Here is a 23,116-nt window from a genome sequence, read left to right as displayed (position 1 = left end):
AATGAAATCTCCAAAAACGTAAATTTTTAGTTACATCTCTATATCAGTGGTGCACACGGGAGTCTCCGGGATCTACTCGGCTTTCAAATACAAGTCGTGTGTGCGCAGTTAACGAGCTGTTGCGACCAGTGTTGCCGCGCCGTCTCAAGAAAACTTATCACTAAACAAGCCAAAAATTTATCCAAATGTATCCCGTTTTCTTTTTTACGTAAATATATCATATTTGTAAGAAAACCAAAAATTTTCAAGAAAAAGACATAATTTTACCCATCCTAAGGACTTGGGATATATGTATGTGTATAGATTTTTATTTTTCATAAAATCAAACATTTGTAATTTCAATTTATAAATTACATTTTTGTGCATAACTATTTTGCAAAGTAAGTAAAATAAATACTAACTAATATGTTACATTTGTACCTGTACACTCTAAAAAGATCATGTAAAACTACTACTGAAAAGTATCTATTTTCCAACTAGAATCTTTATAAACAGGGTTCGTATTTGCACACACATGCGCAGCACATCCTAATATTTTACGCTCACACTCGTGTGCTGTGCATATGAAAAATTAAAAGCTTGCTCACATCACATGTGTGTGCCGTTTGGTAAAAAGCACGTGCACATGTGTGTACCTTATTTTTATTAATATAAAGCATACGCACATGTGTGTGCTTTGCGTAGAGAAACTTATACACTTCGAATTCTAAAGGCGGATTCACCGTTCGTGTCCAGACTCCGGACACTTTTTGTTAGTAATTTTACGCGGTCTTTTGCCACCTTGTCTGACTGAGAGCGCGACAAAAATGTGCTGAACACTCTTTGTTCGAATCAAATCGATTTTGATTTTCTGTTCGAACGACTTGAGGATTCGGGTTGCCGCGTTCTCATTTATATGCGTTTGCAGCGAATTGCATGTGTTATTTGCCCTCAAAATCGTATGTAGGCATCAGCTGTTTGCTACAGCCGTACTTCAGCACCCTCCCCGCAAAAATGTTTTGAGAGCAAATAAAAAGTTGTCTGGACACGAACGGTGAACGCGCCTTAACTCAAATCTTAAATTAATTGTTTAAAACATACAGTGCCGAACAGAAATATTGGCACAGTGAATTTTTCGCAATATATGCAAAGTTTTTTATTCTAATTTATTTTCGATAATTTTTTATAAAAATATTGTTCATTCTACACCAGAAAACATAATAATAAAATATCTAGATTTTGTGCAAACCTCAGGAAAATTCACTAAATTTGCAACTTTTTATTCAGATTTAAAAAAAAAATTCTAAGTATGCAGTTTTATAACCCATACAAATAATATAACAAAGTGCAAGTTTGAAGTCGCTAGAAAATCGCATTGATTTTTGGTAATTTTTTTTCACGCAAGTTCTTCCATACAAAGTAATTCGACAATTATTTTTTGTATTTTGAATTTTCCTGAGTTTTACACAAAGTTTAGAGATTTTATTATTACGTTTTCTGGTGTAAAATTAACTATATTTTTATAAAAAATTATTGAAAATAAATTAGAATAAAAAACTTTGCATATATTGCGAAAAATTCAGTGTGCCAATACTTTTGTTTCTCAGTGTATGTTTTTTGTCATATAAAAAAACAACATATTACTTTTTATTGAAATGTCTTTCAAACAATAACGTTTTATAAAAAAATTCTTTTAAATATATATTACGTGCATGTGCATGGGCAGAAATTTGTACAAAAATCGGCACACACACATGTGCATGCGCTTAATAACAAACAGCACACACACTTTTCTGTGAGCAGAGTTTGTTTTCCACTTATGCACACACATGTGTATGAGCAGTGAGTGCAAGTTGAATGTGTTTCTGGCGTGTGTGTGAGCAGAGCATGTGTGTGCAAATACGAACCCTATTTATAAATATACGTATAGATGTTCAGGATTTGATTTTGAACCTGAGATCTTTGAAATATATACGAAAATACACATATAAGATGTTTAACATTGAAAAAATTATATTCAACGATTTTTACTTAGCTTGAGGCCGTTTTTAATGAAAAACTTATTGTGGAAAGCAACAATAATTTGAAAAAATGGTAGAAATGATAGCTGTTTCGGAAATCACCACATTTCCTCATCAGACTTCTTTCAGTAGGATTCGAACCGACGAACCACATGATCAAGTGTGAATGGCAGCGGAATAGCTGCGCTTGATTGTGTTGGCTTAACAAATGAAAAAGTGGGAAAAAGCAACAATAATTTGCAAGGCGAACTTAGCACAGTGCGTAGGCAACTGGCTGAGTCAGTGCGATCGCCGAAGAAGAAGTCTGATAAGGAAATGTGGTGATTTCCGAAATAGCTATCATTTCTACCATTTTTTCAAATTATTGTTGCTTTTCCACAATAAGTTTTTCATTAAAAACGGCCTCAAGCTCAATAAAAATTGTTGAATATAATTGTTATAAGGCCATAAAATAACAAAAACAGTTGCAAAAATTTACAAACTAAAAATACATTTCCTACTAATAATGAACATTACTCTATTTTAAACTTTTAATGTGTGATTTTGCTCTTCGTGACAAATGTGGTATGTAAAAGTAAACAGGCAATGTTTAGTTTAATTACACGGTGTGCAAATTTCCACACATTAAAAGACGAAACTGGTTACCTCTCTTAATAGGCGCACATAAAATTTTTTTTTTAGAGTGTATTTAAAGTCTTTTCAGTAAAATTCATACAAATTTCCTTAAATAAATCAAATTTAGTTTTTTAACAGAGTATTTTAATCTGCATTGAGATCTGCTCTCTTTTTAAATTAACAAATGAAAATATATGATATGAATGAGATTTCTTAAGCATCCTTTTTAGCTAATTAAAACAATTGCGCTTATACCTATTTTGGTGAGATCTCTTCATATGTTCATTGCTTCGTTCACAAAAAAACAAAATGCTTTAATTTTAAGTAGCGATTTTTAATACATTTAGAAAACGTAATGCTTTCTACCATCTTTAATGAAAATCGAGTCTTGAACGAAAAAACTTGATAGAAAATATAAAATTTAAAATTTTATACCTATTTTGGTGAGATCTCTTCATATGTTGATTGCTTCGTTCACAAAAAATAAAATGCTTTAATTTTAAGTAGCGATTTTTAATACATTTAGAAAACGTAATGCTTTCTACCATCTTTAATGAAAATCGAGTTTTGAACGAAAAGAGTTGATAGGAAATATAAAATTTTGACCTATATAAAAAAGTATCCACATTTATACTGATCCGAAAAAATAAGTATCTCGCAAAAATTCGCCTAACAATGTATCCAATTGGATCTATTTAGATCCAAACGGCATCCCTGGTTGCGACGCTAGCAGCTACCTTGTAGGACCTCGGAATAGACATAGATCACACCACAAACTAGACTGCAAGTGATTGTAACTGGTCCAAAGTTTGGTCCAAGGACATGTAAAATTCTATTTACATCTAACATTGAATGTCCTAGGCGCGGACTAATTACCCTGAAGGAAAGATTGGTCCGATTGCTCGAAAAATATAGTCGTAGGTATAGTAGTTTTGTAACTAGACCAGAGAGAGTCCAAAAATTTAAAGCAATGTAATGGAAACAGGTGAATTGTACTAAAAGTGGTCCGAATGTAAAGCATAAGGTTTTGTTCTAAAATTGGTTACAATTAGGGTACTCACAGTTTACTTCTAAAGTTAAAAGGTGGCAACTTTAACAAGATAACACACTCGAACTGTGAGCAACCCTTATGTTTAAATAAAGTATTAAGTTGATCAACAATACCACGCATTGCTAGACCGTTTGCCTTTCACGCGTTTGTGTTTAGAGAGCATCAACAAACCACATACATATTTCTCTCTATTCTCTCTTCTCTTTTTTATACTCAGCTAGCACAGCGCAAAAATAAAAAATAAAATAACCTTTGCCAGCTCCAGGCAGGCGCAAAGAGAAACTTATGTACAAGCAGCGCTCAAAGCGAAATTCATGTATGTATGTACAAGCAGCGACAGATGCCAGTTTAACACAACATAAACATGAGACAAAGTCTAGCAATTTTGCCCAAAAGTGTTATTTCTAATTAGTATGGGAACCAACAACAAACAAAGTTACCACATGGTAAAATGTTTTAAAGTTACCAGGTGGCAAAATTAACACAGTAGATAATATAGAACTGTGAGTACCCTAAATGTCATGCAGTAGCGGACAATGGGTATGATTAACGATTTGCTGATATGTAGGCACTAAACTGCTGCATGAATGCATTTGTTTGCAGCTTCAAAACATTCTCTTGATATTAGAATAGCCGCTCTCTTTCATTCTATGTTAGCGAACATGAATTAAAATGCTATCGAAGAGAAATAGAATGGAGTGGAGTGAATATTCTCTCTTAATAGAATATTCATATTCCCAACATTTGCAACGGAAGGTAGAGTAGTTGAGAATACTCTAATACAGACATGGGCGAGCCCATTTCGCGGGCTAGATCAGGGGAAAATCATGGGCAAACGGGAAGGGGGCAACAAATCTTACTAATACACGTATAGCAATGAGAGCCACTGCACACGCATTCTGGAGTAAAAAGGCTCACTCTCCCAAACGTACGCCACATACACTCCTCGTCATTTGAATGGCTAACTTTGTAATCTTTAGTATTTACACTTTTAATTTTGTTTATTTAATATTCATTACATCCGATTTTAAACCTTTATACAGAGTTAAAAAAATGTCAACAAAGGGGTACAATAAAGTGCAAGTTGCAAGTGTCTGTAAAATAGCGGTGATTTTTTACAATTTTTTTGGTGATAGTGCTGCGCATTTTCTCTCATACAAAGTATGCTCGACAAAACTTTTATATGGAATAAAATGCGCATCACTGTCAATAAAAAATAAATGAATTTGAAAAATCGGGACTTTCTTTTAAGTTTTAGTTTGTAAAAAATTATAAAATTGCATTTACCCGTAGAATATGCTATATCGTCACTAGACACGAATAAAGACGCGAGCTCAAAAGTTGACGGCGAAAAAAGACGCATACAAAATTTCAGCGTCAAATACCTTACCTTACCTCTTAACATACTTCGCCAAAGTTTTTTATAAGCATCTTTTTTCGCAAAATTTTTTTAAACGCTTTTTTTCACCGTCAAAACACCACCGCGCCTTTATTCGTATGTAGTGACGATATTTTTACAAAAAATTTATATTAAATATACAAACGGAAAACTGTAAATACTAAGAATTGAAAGGGTGTGCAATTCAAATGTCGAGTAGTGTATATGAGCAGATGTGATCACTACCGCAAGTAAACGCGAGCTGAAAGCGTGATTGTGTTAGTGTGCCAATTACGTTTGAATGAATTTGCGTTCGCTTTGTTACGCTCTCGCATGTATTTGCATGTGATGCTTACCAGTGTTGCCGTTTTAGCCCTTTGGTGGCTAAATTTGGCTACCAAATTCTTTTTTTGGCCACAAAAATTTGAAATTGCCCCTAGCCCTTTTTTTTAGCCCTTTTCAAAATTTATTCATCATTGACATTAAAATTTTTTTTATGATTTTCATGAATTTAACTCTTCGCTCATAGAGCGAACGCCTTTCCTTTAAGGCAAGTAAACATATTTCTATGTATGTATGTTCCTTACGTTTCTGGGCCGTTATCTTATCCGTTAACGATTTAACTATACTTTAAAATAGGTAAGTTGGTGGCCCTTAATATGCTTTCTGTGTTACACAAAAAGTTTTTTTGTTGAATAAAATAGTAATTCTTTTCAGAGTTCATTGTTTTTCTATACCAGTAATTATAGAAAATGTTTGCGTGTATACTTACATATTTATACTAGCAGTACCCCGGTGTGCTTCTCTACACCAAATATTGAAAAACGAATGAAAAGTCCTGGAATTTTTCTATATGAAAATTTATCATTTGTTTTACTTCAAAATTTTTGATTCTTTATTTTAAAACTTAATCCAACAGATTTGGATATACAATATTTTTTGTTTTTCCATCTTGGGTATGAATAAATAAACAATTTGGAATGCCAACTCTTGAACAGGCCACGTATAGCTACCAATTCCAGTAATCTACCACAAATATTTCAAGAGATATACCAGATGAAAATTTTTGTTAGTATGGGTGGTGCCACGCCCCCTTTTCCGAATTCGGGGAAACTTAACACAAACCATCTGCATAATAGCCCGACTATGCCGTATAAATTTGGTTGAAATCTTGCACTTATTCTTTATATATAAGATGTGAGGTGCCACGCCTTCTTTTCCAATACTGCCCATTTTTATCCATGAGTATGGAATTATTTGTTATACCTCTATATACTCTACCACAAATATTTCAAGAGATATACAACAAAAAAATTTTAGTTAGTATGGAAGGTGCCACACCCATTTTTACGAATTCGGGCAAACTTCACATAAACCATCTGCATGATAGCCTGAATATGCCGTATAAATTTGGTTGAATTCGGTGAAGCCGTTCTCAAGTTATAAGCTCACACCAAAAACGTGTACTTATTTGTATACATAAGATACATACATATGCCACGCCCCTTTTCCAAATTTGGGAAAACTCCACATAAAATATCTGTATGATGGCCCGAATATGCCGCATAAATTTGGTTGAATTCGGTGAAGCCGTTCTTAAGTTATATTGTCACACCAAAAACGTTCACTTATTTTTATATTCTAGTTAGTATGGGTGGTGCCACGCCCCCTCTTCCGAATTCGGGAAAACTTCGCATAAACCATCTGCATGATAAATCGAATATGCCACATAAATTTGGTTGAATTCGATCAAGCTGAATGGTGCTGAATCCAAATCTGGCCGCACAATTGCTCTAGTACTAGAATTTTTAGATATCCTACCCCCAGATTGCCAAAAACATGGGTTTTTGCGATATTTGAGGTTATATAATGAAAACATCAAATTTCTTGCTCATTTCGCCTTAGGGCATTATTTTCGTGTGTTGCGATTCGATTTTTCTTTCTCGAGATATAGTAGTTTTAATAGTACTTCGGTATTACGTCGTAAGCATGTGTAGAGGCTATTCAATAGTTATGAGCGAAAACGTTTTGTGTATTGATTTATGTATGTATTTTTGTAAATATTGTTAATTTTTGCTTTTGTTAAATACAAACTGTTATGAAAAAAGCATCCTTTGATTAAAAAAAATTTGGTGCTTTTAGTTTGGTAAAACGCCTTTTTTCCAAGATTTTGGTGCCTTTTGAAAATCAAAAGTTGGCAACACTGCCAATGGTTCCTCCGAGGTGGACTTTCTAAGAATTTTTCCTACATATTTAGATAAACCATAGCATGGGACATTAACGGATAAGGAGATTGGCCGTAAAAGCAAACCCGTTTTATGAGTCCTTGGCAGCCCGTAGAGTCTAGGTGCAGTTGCTGCTGTATATAAAATTACAGTTCTATTTCCCTTATCTGCATCAGTAACAATAATTTCATCTTTGTGTTGTTTTAAGAAAACTTTGGTTCTTAATTTCTCTAATATGAACTTCTCCGCCGGTGTCCCTGTTTAGGTGAACACAAAATGAAAAATTTTCCCCCAATTGCGATATGGGAAGTGTCCGCCATCTTGGATTTTAGTTTTTTTACGATTTGCATCTCTACATATTTTATGTGCCTATCAGTTTTTTTAAACAATTATTTATTGCTAATAATATACCAAAAATGCCCGAAATTAGGTAAGTGGCTCGGTTTTTTTCGAATTTTGAGCAATTTCTGTTTCAAATAGGTGGCACATTTAAATGGCAAAGTGTTATAGGACAAAATTTCCAATAAACGCATTATTTATATGTTTACGTATGACGTGCAGATCTCGACCAACAACGCGCTCAATGCAGCGGAAAAGGAGAAACTACTCAAAACTTTTTTCCACATCACCTCATCACCTGTGGTTTCACCAGTAGTCCTAATCCACACATAGTTATTTTCGCCACAATAAAACTCTTTAGAATCAGAGAAAAGTCGTATTGATAACAGGACAAAAACTATTTGCTAATTACAGTTTCAACTGACTGAAAATACTTATTCATGGGCTCGGCCCATTGGTGAACCCACAGTTCAAAATACGCGCCAAAAAACACGACCTCCGAACAAAGTCAAACTTTTTTGGACAATCTAAACACTGTATTGTCATGTATTTTTCGTATTTTTTTTTTTGTGAAGCTCCTCATGATATCTTCTTTTAGATATTACTTAAGCCAGACTTTGCACGACCTTGCAACAATGTCAAATTCCATATTATATCAAGCATAGTCTGTAGGAAAAAATGGTCATAGTTACGCAAGAGTTGCGAGTGAAGAATCAGATGAAACTTCTCATTCCGACAGTGACATTTGTGAAGCTCCTCATGATATCTTCTTTTAGATACTACTTAAGCCAGACTTTGCACGACCTTGCAACAATGTCAAATTCCATATTATATCAAGCAGAGTCTGTACTAAAAAATTGTCATAGTTACGCAAGAGGTGCGAGTGATGAATCAGATGAAAGTTCACATTCCGACAGTGACATTTCTCAAAAAATATATGTAAAAAACAAATATGTATTTATAAGTTATTTATTCATTAAAAAATAATTGAATATATTAAACAATATTACATTCAAACTTGAAATATTGTTTTCTTTGCAGTGTAAAGCTTTTAAAGTAATTTAAACTGTAAATAACTTTTTCGATTATTTTGGTCTCGGAGCCGTTGGGAAGGTTAAAAACTATATTTCTAACATCTACATAAACTCCTCTTTCTGTTCATCAGAATCGGTAGGAGTTAAGAAAGTACCTCCAATGTGTTTACACGGGTTTTGTCAGGACTGGGCCAAAAATCAATATCTTTGCATCAAACGTTTGGGTTCCAAGTATCCATAAGATGAAGCAAATGTGACCATAAATAGGATTCTTTAGGATAGCTCTCAATCCCTGAGCCGCCTATCGGAAGAAAAATCCTTCTATATACCTTTCCACAAAATAACAATCATTCAAACCGATTTTGAAATCTGGGAGAAAATTCTTCCCAATTGAATGATTCTTGCCATTTTCTGATTTGTAGATGTAGGTGTATCCATAACCTTATCATAAGTAGTTCTAGAGATAAGCGATATCCACATCCCCATTTCCAATACAAACCACTTTTCGCCATAAGTACGGTAGCAAAACCGGTTCCATAGATAAGCGATATTTGAAAATCCGTTTGTATAGGAGATGCCACGCTCCCTTTTCCAAAACCTACCATTTTTCGCCATAAGTATGTTATTGTTAACATATCGTAGGCTTAGAGTGTAAACCTGCTAACGACCAAAAAACATACTTTACTGTAGAGGCAAAAAACTAAATATATCTTTAACTCTTAGTCTAAGGGTCAAATTCTACATATAGTCTGTTAATCGCGTGACGTTCTATGGCCCTAATCCAGAACCTAATGAAACAAATTACGTTTTTATGGTTTAACTTAGCAGGTTTTAGTTTTTGTATTTTCAAAATTGAAGTGGATTTAGCAGGTTTTTTGTATGAATAAAATTGTTTCCATTTTATTTTTTGTGATTACGAGCTCAATTTAAATGTTAATTAAAATAGGATTCCATAGATAAAAACAATCAAATATATTAAATAATACAACAGATTTATTCTTCCGTTTGTTGCAACAAAAATAGGCAGTTTATAAAACATATATTAGTAACTATACGTGAAGTATTCCTCTCTCTTTCCTGTTTCAAAATTCAGGATGTTAGCATAACCGGTTCCAGAGATAAGCGATATGAGAATTTCTGTTTGTATTGGAAGTGCCACACTCTAATACCTAACATTTTTCGCCGTAAGTATGGTATTTACAAATTTATGCATCTGTGCCACGTTTCAGTTCCCCAGCGTAATTGGTTTTAGAGATACATCAGTTTTTACATTTTAGTCTGTATGTCAGATGCCACGCCTCCTCTATAATGGGGTTAGCATTTCTGGATTAGAGGCAGTTATATCCTTTCAAGAGGTGATGCCGTCAAAAAAGGGGGTTAAAAATTTTATTGTGGCTTATTTATATATAGAACTTAACGAACACGCGGATGCGTGCCGAAAAAATTAAAGTTGGAGGTCGCCCGCGGCCCCGGGTTTCCCTAAGGATATAAATGAAATACAAGATTAGCAGTGCAAGAGTATATTTACCATTGAGCTCCTAAATAATAATGAATACAAAATATTACTTAAAGCTATCGCTTAGTATCTAAACGCTGCGCTTCCCACGATTTTCATTTTGGTCGCATAAAACCAATTGGTATCACTTACGTTGCAGGTCAATTACCTGCACTGGCTATGCGCGTGTTTGATGAAGTGCGGCGTCAGCACATTCACATTAGTAAGTGTGTTGGCCCCTTGTTAACTACACCCCCTTTAAACATCTGCGTCCCGCAGATGAGTCGATTTTTGAAGAGGATCTTTGGTGTGGGTCGGTGGCTGATGCTGATCTGTTGTTTGGTTTAGCCTAGGAAAGTTGATTGTAGTCGTAAGTTTTTTTTCCAAATGATGTAGCACACGGCTGCCCGGATTATCAAGGCAATAGCGTCACAATTTAAGGAGAAGTGAAAATTATTGCCAAGTTGCTTTAGATGGTGAATATTTTCTATGCTGAGCCCGTGGATGTACTCCAGATTTAAAATCAACCCATCACTTGTAACGTTTACCAAAGCGGGTGGCAAAGCCTGCACTGTGCGTACTGATTTGGTGGTGAACGTTTTATTTCCCACCATAACCGTTTCATTACTTAATAAAATAACGTATATTCCATTGAGGACCGCGGACTAGTTCCTTCCCTTCAATGGTCCTTGAAAATTTGTAGTAAATCTTGTTGCATCGGCGATCATCTCAACAATTATGTTGTTTAGCATCGCCGCCCTTCACTAATCTAGCCAGGCATCCGTCTTCAGGAAGTTTCGTTAAAGATTTGGGTGAGCAGATTGTTGTATTGCTGATCGAAGCATAATCCTCGTTCAGTCCGAACGTTTCTTCTTCGTTTACCAGAATCTTCTTGTAATTAAGTTCAACGTGTTGTCCCCTTATGACAAAGGGCGCGTGTTATTAAAAGTCGGTAGCTATCTGGTTTCGCTTTTGGTATTGATGGTGCGTATAGAAGGATACTACCGTTTGAATACACGGAAGAAGATCCATATTCTGTACCTTCGATGGTATTTTGATATGGCAGCGAATCTTCTTCTATTAAAAGTCTTTGTACCTCGTCTTGATCAAGTAAGTTTGTGTTTAGGACACCAGATTTTGCCATTTGGCACGCCTGCACGATCTCTGATACCTGTTCCTTCATGATTAGAACTTTGCTCAAGTCCAGAAGCTCCAAATTCTCTTCGCTAATATTTTTGTTTACAGCGTTGATGTGTAGCATCATTTCGTTTGCTCTCTCAATCGTCTCACGGGTAACGTTGGAGAGCTTTTCATTGACGTGGTGCTGGTTATTATTATGCACTACAAAATCGTTCATGCTTCGGAGGATGTAACCCCAATCTGCTGCATCTGGAGACCCGGCGATCCACTTCCATGCAGATCCAATCCAGTCAATGGAACGTCTTCTTCGTGATTTACTTATTTGCAGCTCGTCAAGTCGCAGCTTAGTTTGGTTTAGGCGGAATTGCAGCACAGTACGCACAGCTTCGCTTCTGATATCGTGCTGTGTTGACTCGATCAATTTCTCCAACGCCATATTGAAGTAGTTAAGGTCGACCATATGGACTAAAATGAAGTGTCCGTTCAGAATCCAACCACGCCCATGTTCAATAGTGACCAGCGGGTAGTCGTATTTGTAAATATTAAGGCCGCAAACGTCAGATATTAAAAGTAAACTGTCTTACCATCATGATTGAGGAAAAAAAGCTAAAATGAGACTTTCTTAAATTAGCATTGGCTTGTTTCGACGCTTATTTCTCTCTTTTTTATATTCTTTCTAACTTTTCTATTTCTTTCTTTCTAACTTTTATATATTATTTCATCTTCAGGGACGGAGGGAAAAAAGCATTTTAATAAGTATAAGTAATTAAATGGTTGCATATTAACCTTTTCTTAAATAGTGGCTGGAAGTTGTTGAACTTATTTAGTAAAGGTTAGTGGGCCATATTTTAAAATTATCCTTAATTAGTTCAGAAGATGGCTAGAGGTTTTTAAACTTATTTATCAAACGATAATGAGCAATTTCTAAAAATTATTCGATAATCAAGGAAAAGAAAAAAATTACATTTAATTATTATTTTTTCCTTATTTTGTTAGCAATATTTTTCGAAATTACGCTACAATTAAATTTTGGTTTTCCGTTGTACATCGGTATATTTTATATGCTACTATCGTCCCCGATTCTCTAAACCACGTAATTGGAAAATCCACTGGAATCAAGAATGTTAACAGAAAAACATTTTTTTGTTACATTTTGAGCAGTTTTGTATTTCTATTTCAGGTATGCCGTTACGAGTTACTTCCTTAGGGTCCTGTGGCTTTACCAAACCTGCGGTGGAGAAGTTGGTATCAAAAAGAAAAAAATAAATAAATTTAGTGTTAATTTTTTTAATTTTTTTTTGGTGGCTAAGTGATTGTCATGGGCAGCTTTAGTCTCTTTAATTTAGCCGTTAGTGTTTTTTTATTTTCATTGTTTTTTTGTCGGCAATATTTGCTTCTTTTGGTAAGCGTTATTATGTCCTGGCTAAGTGATTTGTCATGGGCAGCTTTTGCCTCTTTTTTAGTTAGCCGTTAATGCTTTTTGTTTTGTCTGTGCTATTAAAGTTTTTATTACTTTGTCTGTAGACATTCGGAAATATCTTTTTTTTTGTTGTGTTTTGCCTTTTCCATAGTGCGCTTGATTTATTTTGTTGTTTGCTCCTATTTTTTTTTTTTACTTTGAAGTAGTTTTAACTTGTGCCTTATGGATCTTCCTACCAGTGTCTGTAACCAAGGTCACCCTATTATCCTTACCAACAATTTCCTTTTTGGTAAAGTGCTTTCTGCTTCGCCTTTATCTGTTTATCCCTAACGTAAACCTCATCTCCTGGCCTAAGCTTTTCAGGTCTTTTCCGTTTCCTATTCAACAGGAGATTTACATATACAGTGAAACCCGCTTAAGTGCCTAACCCGCTTAGGAAACCAACATTTTTGGACACAATGAATTTTTTAATGTATTCTAAAGAAAATCCCTCTCTTAAGTACTTCCCCGCTTATGTACCCAACCCGCCTTAGTACTTCAATTTTTCATGCTCCCTTTACAATTTTAATTATAATTTTCCCCTTTTAAGTGCTCTTTTAAAATTCCTTAAAATATTGATGTATTTTGAAATTCAGTAGCAATGCCACACAGCTTCGGTAAAAAATCAACGGTAGCTTTTAGCCACTTGAAAGTTGCACATTGTTGCACTAAAATTGAATGGCCTAAAAAACTGTATACTCAAAAAACACCTCTGAGAAAAAGTTTGAAATTATGATGATTTTTTTAAGTGTTTATAAAATCTTAAGCTTAGGTTTATATGGTATTTATTAGGGAATGAACTGCCTTTTTATTGATTGAAAACCCTTAAAAATTAATAAATAAACATAAGTGGCAAACAATATTATTGTGAATTTGGTACAAAATGATATGTCCAATATGACTTTTTAAATAATTTAATTCTTGTAAAGATGATATACCATTGCCCTAAATATTTTTTTTAATATAGTTTTTCTTTAAATGTTTATGTATTTACATAATGCTACGATTTGGGTTTTAAACTATGTATACTTGATTAAATGTTGTTATTCATCTATTTATGTAAGTTAACAAGAAGATGTAACTACATTAGTAAATATGTCCGCTTAAGTACCCGCATCGAGGTACTTAAACGGGTTCTTTTAAGTACCCAACCTGCCTAAGTACCTTAAAAAGCTGACATTTTTCGTGAGGTACTTAAGCGGGTTTTACTGTATTTACATTTTTTTGAATTAAAAAAAATCGTGCCTTTTCATGTATTTTCTTTAACTGCATCTACAAACCAGGCAATACTTAGTAAATTTTTTATGTAAAATACTTCCAGATAGTTGCTTCTGCATACTCAAATGCAATGTAGTTAAAATATATTAAGGAACCACCATAAAATTAGGACTATTGTGGGATTTTTAATTTTTGATATTTTCTTCCCCAACTCTGACTATCTCTGGTGAAAAAAAATGTACTGAGCTATAACTTTACATTACATAAAAAAATTGCTAACTTAATAAAGATTTCAGAAAGGTGCCACTCTTAGATTTAAATTGCTCTTGTTACCGACCAATGACATGCTAAATAGTACAAAGGTACATTATTACCTGCTCCTGACATTATTTTATGTTACTTACCGGAATTCGGACTAGAGTTTATAACGAGGGCTATATCTATCAATATTTTTTGTGAAGGATGGGTTCACGTGAAATAAAATATACGTGAGTTGTTTGAAGAAAAATTTATTCATTAATTGATAAAATATGCTCAAATTGGCTACCAAGCTCGGCACCTTTTAAGAAAAAACGCTTTTAGAGATCTTAAACTCAATTGGGCTATCTCAGCAGCAGCTCCATGCTCTTCGTTTGAAATTGTTTTTGAATAAATTTTGTCCTTAAGACAGCCGCAGTAGGTAATATCGAATGGATTCAGGTCTGGCGATCGAGCGGGCCACGTGATTGGCCCGTATCGTCCAATTCATCGGTGAGGATAAGTTTCGTCTAAATGAGCTCTTACTTCACGCTCATAGTGAGCAGGGAACCTGTCATTTTGCAGCCATAGTCTTCGCCGCAGGTTTAAGGGTACATCTTCTAAAATAGTTGGATGCCGTTCCTGAAGGAACTCTAAATAACTGTGAGAGTTGAGCGTTGGCGGCAGGTCCACAGGTCCCAATATCGGACTGTTAAAACTACCTCACCATAAATTTATTTTGCATCGGTACTGCGAACGATCTTCTCTCATTTCGTGAGGATTGTCTATCTGCCAACTGTGAAGGTTATGTAAATTAAAATAACCATCACGTTTGCATGATGATTCATCGCTCCAAATTATTTTATTAAAAAATTTGGGGTCTGATGCATGCATTCGCAACATTTCACGCAAAATCTAACCCTCGACATGTAATCTCTTTCCTGTAGAGCCTGAACACGTTGAATGTGGTAGGGATGAAATCGATGGTCTTTTAAAGCTTTGTGAACTGTAGTTTTTGGTATTCCCGTCCGTCTTTCCATCATTCTCACTGAAGTCGATGGACCTGTTCCACTTCCTCTAACACAACTCCAACATCTACCGTTGCAGGTCATCCTATTTCGCCGCCACGCCTTCCAGGTATGCGATATTAAAAAGTGAAAAATAATAGTTAACAAGCAAGCAAACAATAAAGGTGTAAAAATCACTTAATAATAATAATAATAGATTGGCGCTTACACATATGTTAGTGTTTGGCCGAGCTTCTCCTCCGATTTGTGACGTGCGCCTTGATGTCACACAAAGCGGAGGGACCTACAGTTTTATGCCGACTGCGAACGGCGATTGTATTTTTGGTTTATGAGAAGCTGTTTTTCATGGCAAAAATACATTCGGAGGTTTGCCATTGCCTGACGAAGGACGCTGTTAAGAAAAAACTTTTTTTCTATATTTTTTGCGATGTTCCTTTGACCAGGGTTTGAACCCAGGCGCTGCGTAGTGGAAGCGCGCACTGCTTACCTTCATATATTGCTCTATGGGTCCGGGCGAATACTTCACGACCCGGATGCCGATGATTGGGGTATCGCTCTGCATAGTCTTTGAGCAGCTCTGGCATTACAGTAAGCTTCAGCGTAAATTAGGTGAATATCCGCATATTCATGTGACGTATACTTAATGTGACCAACCGTACTTCTTTCGGAAGTACAGTACTTCTTTGTCAGCTCTTGTACTTCTTTTCGTTATTTTGAACTTCAGTTCCTGTACTTATCCGATCTTCTGGACGATCATCAAATGGCCTGGGCGATAAACTCGTTCAAATCATTAAAGTCGCCGAAGAGTCCTCGGCGAGGACCTATGGCATCATACAAGCGCAGCTGCAAAGGGCTCTGAAGAAGTTGTGCAATCGGTTGGACTCTATTTATGCGAATTGCGTGAGGACTGGCTACATCCCCAGGGCGTGGAGGCTAGTCAGTGTTGCTGGAAAAGCTCTCATGTTTCCCCTAGGGATTTAAGGCCATTAGTCTGAGAGACTGATACACCTGGACATCGGAAACGCGATTCCTCGTGACTGTCTTTCAAGGGCTCAATATGCTTATTACAAGGAAAGGTCGGTGGATACCGCCCTGCGCATATTAGTAGAATGGTCAGAGGAAGTCTTCACGCATAAATGTTATGCAATAGGGACCTTCTGCGATATCGACGGAGCCTACAGAAATGTCACTCTCGAGGCAATAGTTAGTCAGTCATAAACGACCTTCTAGAGGAACTGGAAAAAGTTGGCTGTTGGGTGATCGCGTATGTAAGGGACGATTTCTGTACACCCTTATTGACCTGACTCAAGGTTAACTGATCCAAGTAACTAGGTGGGCGATCAACGTCGGCGTCGCAGTAAATCCCAGCAAGACAGAACTGGTCTTGTTTACCAGGAAGTACAAAATACCCGTTGTTACCCTTCCTTTGGGTGGGGTTGTTTGTCTGCGGCTCTCAGACAGGGTCAAGTAATTAGGCCTAACATTGAAGAAAGGGTAAGAAAGTCGTCGGTTGCCTTGTACTGCTGTAGCAGAGTTATCGGTAAAAGGTTAATTATCTCGCCCAAAGTAATTCATTAGCTCTATGACACCAGATTTAAGCCTTTCTTATCCTTATCAGGCGGAACTACTAACTAGAGTAGATTGCACTTGTAAAACAGGAATTAGTGGAGCATTAGAAACTACACCTACACTGGCGCTTAACATCATGTAGAAAAGGCGCATGCGGGTATTGCAGACAGAATTATCGCAGCACGAACTGCTATTAGGCTAAGGGAAACCGGGTGGTAATACTCTGCATTTCTGGAAGGCTTCGACTTCGCCCTGAACGCATAGATTACAGTGCCTCCAAAATGGTTCCCAAGAGCTCTTTCTCTATCTATATTCCCTCAAGAGAGGACTGCGTATGGCGGGGTTACTCCAAAAAGGGAGCGGCAACCTTCTTCACGGTTGGCTTCCCGACTTCTGCAGTGTTTTTCAGATGGAAATAGCTGACACCAAGGAAGCGGTAGACTTACTGCAGTGCGCTCGAAATCGGTAAATTAATACCTGACTTTTCTATCAATCGCGGAGCTACTTCTTCTAGTTTGGGTGCCCGGTCATAGTGACATCGCAGGAAACTGCGTGGCAGGTAACGAGCAACCAGGGACGCCTCTGTCTTCCTGCGGTGCACTCTTGGATGGTTGGGACTAGTGTTAGCTCAGCGAGCGCTAGACTAACACGCAGACTACGTACTCGCGATAATGAAATTGCATACTCTACTAATAAAATGGATACAAGAAAGTGATGCTCCTATTGTGACAAAAAAAGGAAAATAAGACGTTTCTCTGCTGCAGAAAATGTTTTTATAGGGCACTTTAAATTACTTTTTGCAGCAGAAGGCACGAGTGACTCATCGTTACCCCTTAAAGGTGCCGAATACCACGTTACCTCTTAAGGGCTAGTGATGGGGTTCGGACAGGCCATTGTGCGATTTGTGTTCACGCGGTAAGACTAGGATCTTCAACTGATCCTTTTTGTATGTGCTGTCAAGAGCAAGATGAAGTGGGATCTTCTCCACACTTTTTTTTACACTGCCAACCTTCTCGAGGCTAAGCTGGAAGTATTTTGGTTCGCACTTTTGAACTAACACTGATTTCTCAGGGATTGAAATTAGCCGCATTCGATATCTGGTGATCGGCTCGCGGCGTTAACCTTATCCAACCTAACCTGTACTTCTTTGAGCTATGAAATAGTTGGTCACATTACGTATACTGCGTGTTCTCTGTCATAGTATTAATAACACAATGTTCGAAGGGTCCAATTTCACAAAATCCACTTTCACTTCCGGTAAGTAACATAAAGTAATGTCAGGAGCAGGTAATAATGTGCCGTTTTACTATTTAGCAAGTCATTGATCGGTAACAAGAGCAACTTAAATCTATTAAATACATTCTAGCATGTCTCAGTCCTTTGCCCACAAAAGCGGCTATAACTTTTTTTTTTCTATTCCACACAGTAACAGTGGCACCTTTCTGAAATCTTTATTAAATGAGCAATTTTTTTATATAATGTGAAGTTATAGCTCAGTACATTTTTTTCACAAGAGATAGTCAATGTTGGGGTTAAAAAATATCAAAAAGTTAAAAATCCCAAAAGAGTCCAAATTTTATTTATTTATTTATTTATTTATTAATATATTTTAACTACATTGCATTTGAGTATGGAGAAGCAACTATCTGGAAGTATTTTAGATAAAAAATTTACTAAGTATAACCTGGTTTGTAGATGCAGTTAAAGAAAATACATGAAAAGGCACGTTTTTTTTAATTCAAAAAAATTTTGTTTATCAGAGAGGTCAACCCACCCCCTCCCCCACCTATCTTCCCCTAAAGTTTGGCACGTTACTTCTGGTACACCCCCTTTATAGTTACATACCAAAGGAGTCATGAATTCCCTCTCGTGGCACGGGATTTTCTTTCATCGGCGTTACTGGAGGATGCCTAACATATTTGTTTGCGAGGAGGGTTTCACAAATGGTGGTGAATTTTCTTATCCGGCTCGCCATTTTGGGAAAATAGTATTTTTCTAGGATTTGCTCTTTATTTTCCTTCGTCCTCCATTATTCTACAAATTCTATCTTCGTTGGCAACATCTTCGACCACCCTCTGCGTTATCCTGATTTTGTACAAAAGAAAATGTCCCAGATACACTTCTTGCAGAAGCTGTAAATGTTCTTTTAAGGCCTCGGTTAAGGACGATCTAAATTACGCTGTGTGACAAAAAAAAATGTATATCGTTTTTTCGAGGTTCACACTTGTTGTAGGTCAATTCAAGCAGATCTGGGCTTAAGGTAAAAAACCTCGTTTTTCAAAGGGTGACGCACATGTATACTTTATCTTAAGAAATGTCAAAGGAATCAGTGATCGGACTTAAAAAAAATTTGTGTGGTAGAATCTGAAAAAAATATGGTAGATTTGAAAAAAAATGTGATAGATCTCAGGTTTATTATTTATTATTATTATTTGTTTTTGTTATTTTTATGGCCTTTATAACAATTATATTCAACAATTTTTATGAGCTCGAGGCCGTTTTCAGTGAAAACTTATTGTGGAAAAGCAACAATAATTTGAAAAAATGGTAGAAGTGATAGCTATTTCGGAAATCACCACATTTCCTCATCAGACTTCTTTCAGTAGGATTCGAACCGACGATCACCACTGACTCAGCCAGTTGCCTACGCACTGTGCTAAGTTTGTCTTGTTAATTCTTGTTGCTTATTTTCCACTATTTTACTTTGATAAGCCAACTACAATCAAGCGCAGCTATTCTGCTGCAATTCACTTGATCATGTGATTGTTGGTTTTGTTGGTTTTTGTTAATATTTCTATTATTAGAATGTTTAACTTTTTAGGTGTGCTTAAGTTATTTGTTTTTGTTATTTTTATGGCCTTTATAACAATTATATTCAACAATTTTTATGAGCTCGAGGCCGTTTTCAGTGAAAACTTTTTGTGGAAAAGCAACAATAATTTGAAAAAATGGTAGAAGTGATAGCTATTTCGGAAATCACCACATTTCCTCATCAGACTTCTTTCAGTAGGATTCGAACCGACGATCACCACTGACTCAGCCAGTTGCCTACGCACTGTGCTAAGTTTGTCTTGTTAACTCTTTTTGCTTATTTTCCACTATTTCACTTCGCTAAGCCAACTACAATCAAGCGCAGCTATTCCGCTGCAATTCACTTGATCATGTGGTTGTTGGTTTTGTTGGTTTTTGTTAATATTTCTATTATTAGAATGTTTAACTTTTTAGGTGTGCTCATCCTTAAGTTATTTGTTTTTGTTATTTTTATGGCCTTTATAACAATTATATTCAACAATGTTTATGAGCTCGAGGCCGTTTTCAGTGAAAACTTATTGTGGAAAAGCAACAATAATTTGAAAAAATGGTAGAAGTGATAGCTACTTCGGAAATCACCACATTTCCTCATCAGACTTCTTTCAGTAGGATTCGAACCGACGATCACCACTGACTCAGCCAGTTGCCTACGTACTGTGCTAAGTTTGTCTTGTTAATTCATGTTGCTTATTTTCCACTATTTCACTTTGATAAGCCAACTACAATCAAGCGCAGCTATTCTGCTGCAATTCACTTGATCATGTGGTTGTTAGTTTTGTTGTTTTTTTGTTAATATTTCTATTATTAGAATGTTTAACTTTTTAGGTGTGCTTAAGTTATTTGTTTTTGTTATTTTTATGGCCTTTATAACAATTATATTCAACAATTTTTATGAGCTCGAGGCCGTTTTCAGTGAAAACTTATTGTGGAAAAGCAACAATAATTTGAAAAAATGGTAGAAGTGATAGCTATTTCGGAATCACCACATTTCCTCATCAGACTTCTTTCGGTAGGATTCGAACCGACGATCACCACTGACTCAGCCAGTTGCCTACGCACTGTGCTAAGTTTGTCTTGTTAATTCTTGTTGCTTATTTTCCACTATTTCACTTTGCTAAGCCAACTACAATCAAGCGCAGCTATTCCGCTGCAATTCGCTTGATCATGTGATTGTTGGTTTTGTTTGTTTTTGTTAATATTTCTATTATTAGAATGTTTAACTTTTTAGGTGTGCTCGTCCTTAAGTTATTTGTTTTTGTTATTTTTATGGCCTTTATAACAATTATATTCAACAATTTTTATGAGCTCGAGGCCGTTTTCAGTGAAAACTTATTGTGGAAAAGCAACAATAATTTGAAATAAAATAATGTAATTTTTTTTTTTTTTTAAACAAGTTTTTACTTAACATGTACAATCAAAGGCATAAAATAAAGTAGTGTAACAAAAGATTTTTTAGCAAGAAAATTTTGTCAAAACTGCACTAAAATGAATAAAATAAAATAAGTTAAGGTCTCGTTAAAGTTACTGTTTATTACTATTGGTCCTGCCACCGGGTGCACCGAGAAAGGTGGATCGACTGGTATTAAACGAGCATCTAGAGTAGGCTTTATGAAATTTTTATTTGCTCCCGTATCTATAAGCAAGTTTAAGACAGTACTGACTGTGAATCGTCCTCTCTACGTTCACAATAATTTGAAGAGTCAAGTCTTTCTTCAGGACTACTGGTTTCTATATTATAAAATGTTTGTTGTTTTGGGAAGGCACCCTTTGACGATGTAGGCCCCCTCTTAAAAGCGTTTGTGCCTGAGGGTTGGTTCATACAGTTGACCTTCCTAGTTTGGGCAGTACCGTCAACTTCCACTTTCTCGACGGGTTTAGGGGCAGTTGGTATGTCTGGAGGTAATGAACTCGTTACTTGGTTGACCTGGAGACTGTTGTAAGTGGTCCTCTTATATTCGGAAGTGTGATTCCTGTTCACCCAGTTATAACTCGAGCGAGCACGTGGCGGTAGCGGTGTGTTGATAAGATATTCGTTGGGACAACGACATGGAGCCTGTGTGAACTATCGTATTCTGCAACGTTAAATTCTGAATGCCCAGGCAAGCTGAGTAAGCTTCTGGCAATGTTTTTGGGTTTTGCGCGATGAGCATGCGAGACAACTCAGGACTCAAATCCCGGGTGAATACATTTAGGGCTCTGATTCGATATGTTTCCACAAGGACTGATACTGTCTATTGTGAGTAATCGTCACACTTAATTTTGTTTACAATGAGCGACAGTTGGTGGTTAACAGTCGCGTAGAATTCATCTTATTTCGAATTCCCTTGAGATAACTGATTAATTTAATGAAAAACTTATTGTGGAAAAGCAACAATCATTTGAAAAAATGGTAAAAGTGATAGCTATTTCGGAAATCACCACATTTCCTCATCAGACTTCTTTCAGTAGGATTCGAACCGACGATCCCACTGACTCAGCCAGTTACCTACGCACTGTGCTAAGTTAGCCTTGTAAATTATCGTTGCTTTTTTCCCACTTTTTCATTTGCTAAGCCAACGCAATCAAGTGCAGCTATTCCACTGCGATTTACACTTGATCATTCTATTTTTAGAATGTTTAACTTTTTTAGGTGTGCTCGTCCTTAAGTTATTTGTTTTTGTTATTTTATGGCCTTATAACAATTATATTCAATAATTTGTATTGAGCTCGAGGCCGTTTTTAATGAAAAACTTATTGTGGAAAAGCAACAATAATTTGAAATAAAATAATGTAATTTTTTTTTTTCGAATAATGCAAATTCTTCTCTATGAGTATGGAGTTAATTTTGTATCTTGTATTTCACATCTTGGTGCCGAGTTCCAGTCCTCTGCAATAAACACCTCCAGAGATATGCAGCATAGAAAAATCAATTTGCATGGGAGTTGCCACACCACCTTTTCCAAAACTCTCACTTTTCTCCATGAGTATGGTATTAGTTTCACATACATACATGCATACATATGTTTTTCCATACCAAGCTTGAGTGCTTTACCCCAAACATTTGAAGAGATATGCAATATGAAGCTTTCAGTCAGTAAATTTTTCTCCGTGAATATGAACATGATTTGACACAGTGTTGGCAAACTGTTAATCTGATTAACGATTAAAAATTAACTATTAAAATGTTAATCGCGTTTGACGATTAAAATTAATTAGTCGTAATCAACTGATAACATTTTTTAATCGTTAATCTCTGGCTGCGATTACGTTTAATTAATTTAATACATTAATCGTTAATTCGATTAAAAATAAAATCTGATTAATTTGTCTAGTTTCTCCTAGTTTGAAACCAAACACCAGTTATAGTAATTATTTTGTGTTTTACGCTTATAAAAAGCACGTAATATAAAAAAATAATAATTATTGTTATCAGTAATACATAAACTGGGAACTTTTACAAACCTAGTTTGTAAAACGTTTGTTGGTATATGTCTTAATGAAAATGCACACCAAATTGCTTAGATTGATGAGGAAACCC

At 35.8% G+C, this 23,116-nt stretch overlaps 1 protein-coding gene across 1 annotated transcript in view; it reads left to right on the top strand.

Moving 5' to 3' along the window:
* LOC118749131 (mediator of RNA polymerase II transcription subunit 12) overlaps positions 1 to 23,116 on the top strand; it is a 192,179-nt gene that overhangs the window by 40,421 nt on the left and 128,642 nt on the right. The window lies entirely within an intron of this gene.

Source organism: Rhagoletis pomonella, unplaced genomic scaffold (assembly GCF_013731165.1).
Source record: "Rhagoletis pomonella isolate Grant_MI unplaced genomic scaffold, Rhpom_1.0 Rhpom_scaffold_00014, whole genome shotgun sequence".
NCBI classification, from domain to species: Eukaryota; Metazoa; Arthropoda; class Insecta; order Diptera; family Tephritidae; genus Rhagoletis; species Rhagoletis pomonella.
Note: the sequence above shows the minus strand (reverse complement) of the source record. Positions and strands in the feature narration are given on the sequence as shown.